Source organism: Bubalus bubalis, chromosome 9, assembly GCF_019923935.1.
Source record: "Bubalus bubalis isolate 160015118507 breed Murrah chromosome 9, NDDB_SH_1, whole genome shotgun sequence".
NCBI classification, from domain to species: domain Eukaryota; kingdom Metazoa; phylum Chordata; class Mammalia; order Artiodactyla; family Bovidae; genus Bubalus; species Bubalus bubalis.
Window position 1 is genome coordinate 42084526 of NC_059165.1, and position 6438 is coordinate 42090963.

Consider the following 6438-nt stretch of genomic DNA (forward strand, 5'->3'; position numbering starts at 1 on the left):
TGCCAAATTAAGACTTAAATTGAAGAAAGTAGGGAAAACCACTAGACCATTCAGGTATGACCTAAATCAAATCCCTTATGATTATACAGTGGAAGTGAGAAATAGATTTAAGGGACTAGATCTGATAGATAGAGTGCCTGATGAACTATGGAATGAGGTTCATGACATTGTACAGGAGACAGGGATCAAGACCATTCCCATGGAAAAGAAATGCAAAAAAGCAAAATGGCTGTCTGGCGAGGCCTTACAAATAGCTGTGAAAAGAAGAGAAGCGAAAAGCAAAGGAGAAAAGGAAAGACATAAACATCTGAATGCAGAGTTCCAAAGAATAGCAAGAAGAAATAAGAAAGCCTTCCTCAGCGATCAATGCAAAGACATAGAGGAAAACAACAGAATGGGAAAACTAGGGATCTCTTCAAGAAAATCAGAGATACCAAAGGAACATTTCATGCAAAGATGAGCTTGATCAAGGACAGAAATGGTATGGACCTAACAGAAGCAGAAGATATTAAAAAGAGATGGCAAGAATACTCAGAAGAACTGTACAAAAAGATCTTCATGACCCAGATAATCACGATGGTGTGATCACTGACCTAGAGCCAAACATCCTGGAATGTGAAGTCAAGTGGGCCTTAGAAAGCATCACTACGAACAAAGCTAGTGGAGGTGATGGAATTCCAGTTGAGCTATTCCAAATCCTGAAAGATGATGCTGTGAAAGTGCTGCACTCAATATGCCAGCAAATTTGGCAAACTCAGCAGTGGCCTCAGGACTGGAAAAGGTCAGTTTTCATTCCAATCCCAAAGAAAGACAATGCCAAAGAATGCTCAAACTACCACACAATTGCACTCATCTCACACGCTAGTAAAGTAATGCTCAAAATTCTCCAAGGCAGGCTTCAGCAATATGTGAACCATGAACTTCCTGATGTTCAAGCTGGTTTTAGAAAAGGCAGAGGAACCAGAGATCAAATTGCCAACATCTGCTGGATCATGGAAAAAGCAAGAGAGTTCCAGAAAAGCATCTATTTCTGCTTTATTGACTATGCCAAAGCCTTTGACTGTGTGGATCACAATAAACTGTGGAAAATTCTGAAAGAGATGGAAATACCAGACCACCTGATCTGCCTCTTGAGAAATTTGTATGCAGGTCAGGAAGCAACAGTTAGAACTGGACATGGAACAACAGACTGGTTCCAAATAGGAAAAGGAGTTCGTCAGGGCTGTATATTGTCACCCTGTTTATTTAACTTCTATGCAGAGTATATCATGAGAAACGCTGGGCTGGAAGAAGCACAAGCTGGAATTAAGCTTACCAGGAGAAATATCAATAACCTCAGATATGCAGATGACACCTCCCTTATGGCAGAAAGTGAAGAGGAACTCAAAAGCCTCTTGATGAAAGTGAAAGTGGGGAGTGAAAAAGTTGGCTTAAAGCTCAATATTCGGAAAACGAAGATCATGGCATCTGGTCCCACCACTTCATGGGAAATATATGGGGAAACAGTGGAAACAGTGTCAGACTTTATTTTTCTGTGCTCCAAAATCACTGCAGATGGTGACTGCAGACATGAAATTAAAAGACGCTTACTCCTTGGAAGGAAAGGTATGACCAACCTAGATAGCATATTCAGAAGCAGAGACATTACTTTGCCAACAAAGGTTCTGTAGTCAAGGCTATGGTTTTTCCTGTGGTCATGTATGGATGTGAGAGTTGGACTGTGAAGAAGGCTGAGCGCTGAAGAATTGATGCTTTTGAACTGTGGTGTTGGAGAAGACTCTTGAGAGTCCCTTGGACTGCAAGGAGATCCAACCAGTCCATTCTGAAGGAGATCAGCCCTGGGATTGCTTTGTAAGGAATGATGCTAAAGCTGAAACTCCAGTACTTTGGCTACCTCATGCGAAGAGTTGACTCATTGGAAAAGACTCTGATGCTGGGAGGGATTGGGGGCAGGAGCAGAAGGGGACGACAGAGGATGAGATGGCTGAATGGCATCACTGACTCGATGGACGTGAGTCTGAGTGAACTCCGGGAGTTGGTGATGGACAGGGAGGCCTGGCATGCTGCGATTCATGGGTTCGCAATGAGTCGGACACGAATGAGTGACTGATCTGATCTAATCTGATCTCATGTTCATCTGTATACTTCCAATATTATGATTGTGGACATGGAATTGTTGTGTCAAAGGATGTGATTGTATTTGAACTATCATGACAATAGAACAATAGTATATTTTTAAAGAAATATACCATTCAGTGTATTACTAGATGTATGTTTTTTTCTCAAGGCAGTCATTTTTGACAGCAATTTATTTCAGTAGTGTTCCTTTCACTCAAAATAATTCATTTTTTATTTTTGACGTTTGAAGTTTTGAAATTTTAAAATGTTAACATTCTTTAGCAACATAGCTAGTTAACAGAGGGTTGTGTTGTCAGTGTGGTAAGTCCCAATGCTCACTAGAAATGCAGTGCCTTGACAAAACTTTTGACAAAGCTCAGCATACATTTTGAATAACTTCTACTAGCACAGGAGTTCAACTGGTGCTCAAGTCTTGCAGTGTGCTTGGTTTGGAAGAGTACTGAGTCCTTCAGAAGATTCCCTTAACCTTATCTGATGAAAGCCAAGAGCTATCCTTTTTTTTTTTTTTTTTTTTCTCATCCACCCATCTTCCCTAAAATGGATGCAGAGGGAATGACTTACAATCATGTGATAATGCAGCAAGGCACATAGCTAGAAGTGAAAGTTTTCATCCCCAAACAAATCTCTGATGTCAGTGTTTTTAAGTAGAAAACACTATTTTGGTTTTGGGGACGAAGGAAAAGGATGCATTATCTCATAATTTGGGGAGATGTTCTGTTTTACACTAGGCAGTGCCCTCTAGCTGTGTGAACAGGAGCTCACTTAGCTCACATTGCATTTTCTGACATCCTCTCACTCACAGCTTCAAAACCTGGAACATCAATGGACGTGGTATTAATATGTGAGAGAGGTATATAAATTATATTGGGGAACTGTATAACTCGACTATTTTAAATTGAAGTGCAGTTGATTTACAGTATTATATTAGTTTCAGGATTATAGCAAAGTGATTCACGTGTGTGTGTGTGTGTGTGTGTGTATTTCAGATTATTTTCCGTTATAGTTTATTGCAAGATAATGAATATAGTTCCCTATAGTGTGAAATGTAAGTCACTGAGTCTTGTCTGCCTCTTTGAAGCTCCATGGACTATGGTCTGACAGGCTCTTCTGTCCATGGGAAGAATGCTGAGAGTGGGTAGCCATGCCCTTCTCCAGGGAATCTTCTTAACGCAGGGATCTGCCCTGGCTCTCTTGCTTGCAGGTGATTTCTTTACCATCTGAGTCACCAGTTTCCTATGCTATACAGTAAATCTTTGTTGCTTGTCTATTTTATGTATAGTAGTGTGTATCTGTTACACACACACACACACACACACACACCTATAAAAAAAAAGAGTCTGAAATGCAGTACTTGGATGCAATCTGAAAAATGATAGAATGATCTCTGTTCATTTCCAAGGCAAACCATTCAATATCACGGTAATCAAAGCCTATGCCCCAACCAGTAATGCTGAAGAAGCTGAAGTTGAATGGTTCTATGAAGACCTACAAGACCTTTTAGAACTAATACCCCCAAAAGATTTCCTTTTCATTATAGGGGACTGGAATGCAAAAGTAGGAAGTCAAGAAACACCTGGAGTGACAGGCAAATTTGGCCTTGGCATATGGAATGAAGCAGGGCAAAGGCTAACAGAGTTTTGCCAAGAAAACACACTGGTCATAGCAAACACCCTCTTCCCACAACACAAGAGAAGACTCTACCCACAGACATCACCAGATGGTCAACAACGAAATCAGATTGATTATATTCTTTGCAGCCAAAGATGGAGAAACTATATAGACTCAGCAAAAACAAGACTGGGACCTGACTGTGGCTCAGATCATGAACTTCTCATTGCCAAATTCAGACTTAAATTGAAGAAAGTGAAGAAAACCATTAGACCATTTAAGTATGACCTAAATCAAATCCCTTATGATTATACAGTGAAGTGAGAAATAGACTTAAGGGACTAGATCTGATAGACAGAGTGCCTGATGAACTATGGACGGAGTTTTGTGACATTGTACAGGAGACAGGGATCAAGACATCCCCAAGAAAAAGTAATGAAAAAAAGCAAAATGGCTGGCTGAGGAGGCCTTACAAATAGCTGTGAAAAGAAGAGAAGCAAAAAGCAAAGGAGAAAAGGAAAGATATAAACATCTGAATGCAGAGTTCCAAAGAATAGCAAGGAGAGAGAAGAAAGCCTTCCTCAGCGATTAATGCAAAGAAATAGAGGAAAACAACAGGATGGGAAAGACTAGAGATCTCTTCAAGAAAATTAGAGATACCAAGGGAACATTTTAGGCAAAGATGGGCTCCATAAAGGACAGAAATAGTATGGACCTAACAGAAGCCGAAGATATTAAGAAGAGGTGGCAAGAAAACACAGAAACTACAAAAAAGAGCTTCACAACCCAGATAATCATGATGGTGTGATCACTGACCTAGAGCCAAACATCCTGGAATGTGAAGTCAAGTGGGCCTTAGAAAGCATCACTGCAAACAAAGCTAGTGGAGGTGATGTTCTTCCAGTTGAGCTATTCCAAATCCTGAAAGATGATGCTGTGAAAGTGCTGCACTCAATATGCCAGCAAATTTAGAAAATGCAGCAGTGGCCACAGGACTGGAAAATGTCAGTTTTCATTCCAATCCCAAAGAAAGACAATGCCAAAGAATGCTCAAACTACCACACAATTGCACTCATCTCACACGCTAGTAAAGTAATGCTCAAAATTCTCCAAGTCAGGCTTCAGCAATACATGAACTGTGAAATTCCAGATGTTCAAGCCCATTTTAAAAAAGGCAGAGGAACCAGAGATCAAATTGCCAACATCCACTGGATCATGGAAAAAGCAAGAGCGTTCCAGAAAAACATCTATTTCTGCTTTATTGATTATGCCAAAGCCTTTGACTGTGTAGATCACAATAAACTGTGGAAAATTCTGAAAGAGATGGAAATACCAGACCACCTGATCTGCCTCTTGAGAAATTTGTATGCAGGTCAGGAAGCAACAGTTAGAACTGGACATGGAACAACAGAGTGATTCCAAATAGGAAAAGGAGTACGTCAAGGCTGTATATTGTCACCCTGCTTATTGAACTTCTGTGCAGAGTACATCATGAGAAATGCTGGACTGGAAGAAACACAAGCTGGAATGAAGCTTGCCGGAAGAAATATCAATAACCTCAGATATGCAGATGACACCACCCTTATGGCAGAAAGTGAAGAGGAACTCAAAGCCTCTTGATGAAAGTGAAAGTGGAAAGTGGAAAAGTTGGCTTAACGCTCAACATTCAGAAAATGAAGATCATGGCATCCGGTCCCATCACTTTATGGGAAATAGATGGGGAAACAGTGGAAACAGTGTCAGACTTTATTTTTTGGGGGCTCCAAAATCACTGTAGATGGTGATTGCAGCCATGAAATTAAAAGACGCTTACTCCTTGGAAGGAAAGTTATGACCAACCTAGATAGCATATTCAAAGCAGAGACATTGCTTTGCCAACAAAGGTCCATCTAGTCAAGGCTATGGTTTTTCCAGTAGTCATGTATGGATGTGAGAGTTGGACTGTGAAGAAAGCTGAGTGCCAAAGAATTGATGCTTTTGAACTGTGGTGTTGGAGAAGACTCTTGAGAGTCCCTTGGACTGCAAGGAGATCCAACCAGTCCATCCTAAAGGAGATCAGTCCTGGGTGTTCTTTGGAAGGAATGATGCTAAGGCTGAAACTCCAGTACTTTGGCTACCTCATGCAAAGAGTTGACTCATTGGAAAAGACTCTGGTGCTGGGAGGGATTGGGGGCAGGAGGAGAAGGGGACGACAAAGGATGAGATGACTGGATGGCATCACCGACTCGATGGACATGAGTTTGAGTCAAGTCTGGGAGTTGGTGATGGACAGGGAGGCCTGGCATGCTGTGATTCATGGGGTCACAAAGAGTTGGGCACGACTGAGCTACTAAAGTGATTGAGTGTGTATCTGTTAACTGTATACTCCTACTTTATCTCCCACCTTCCCCTTTGGTAACCATAAGCTTGTTTCCTATGATGACTTCATTCATACTGAAAGTGGTGGCTTGTTTTCCTAAACTTTCAAAGGTGGAGATTTTGGGTTTGCTTTATCTACTTAAAATGTTGCATTGCTTAGTATTGGGTGCTTGATGAATATTTGGGGAAATAAATGGGAATTCCCTGGCAGTCCACTGGTTAGGACTCTGAGCTTTGATTGCAGAGGCTGTGGGTTTATATCCCTAGTTGGGGAACTAAGATCCCACAAGCTGAGTGTTGCAAAGAACAACAACAAAAAACATTGGTGAAATA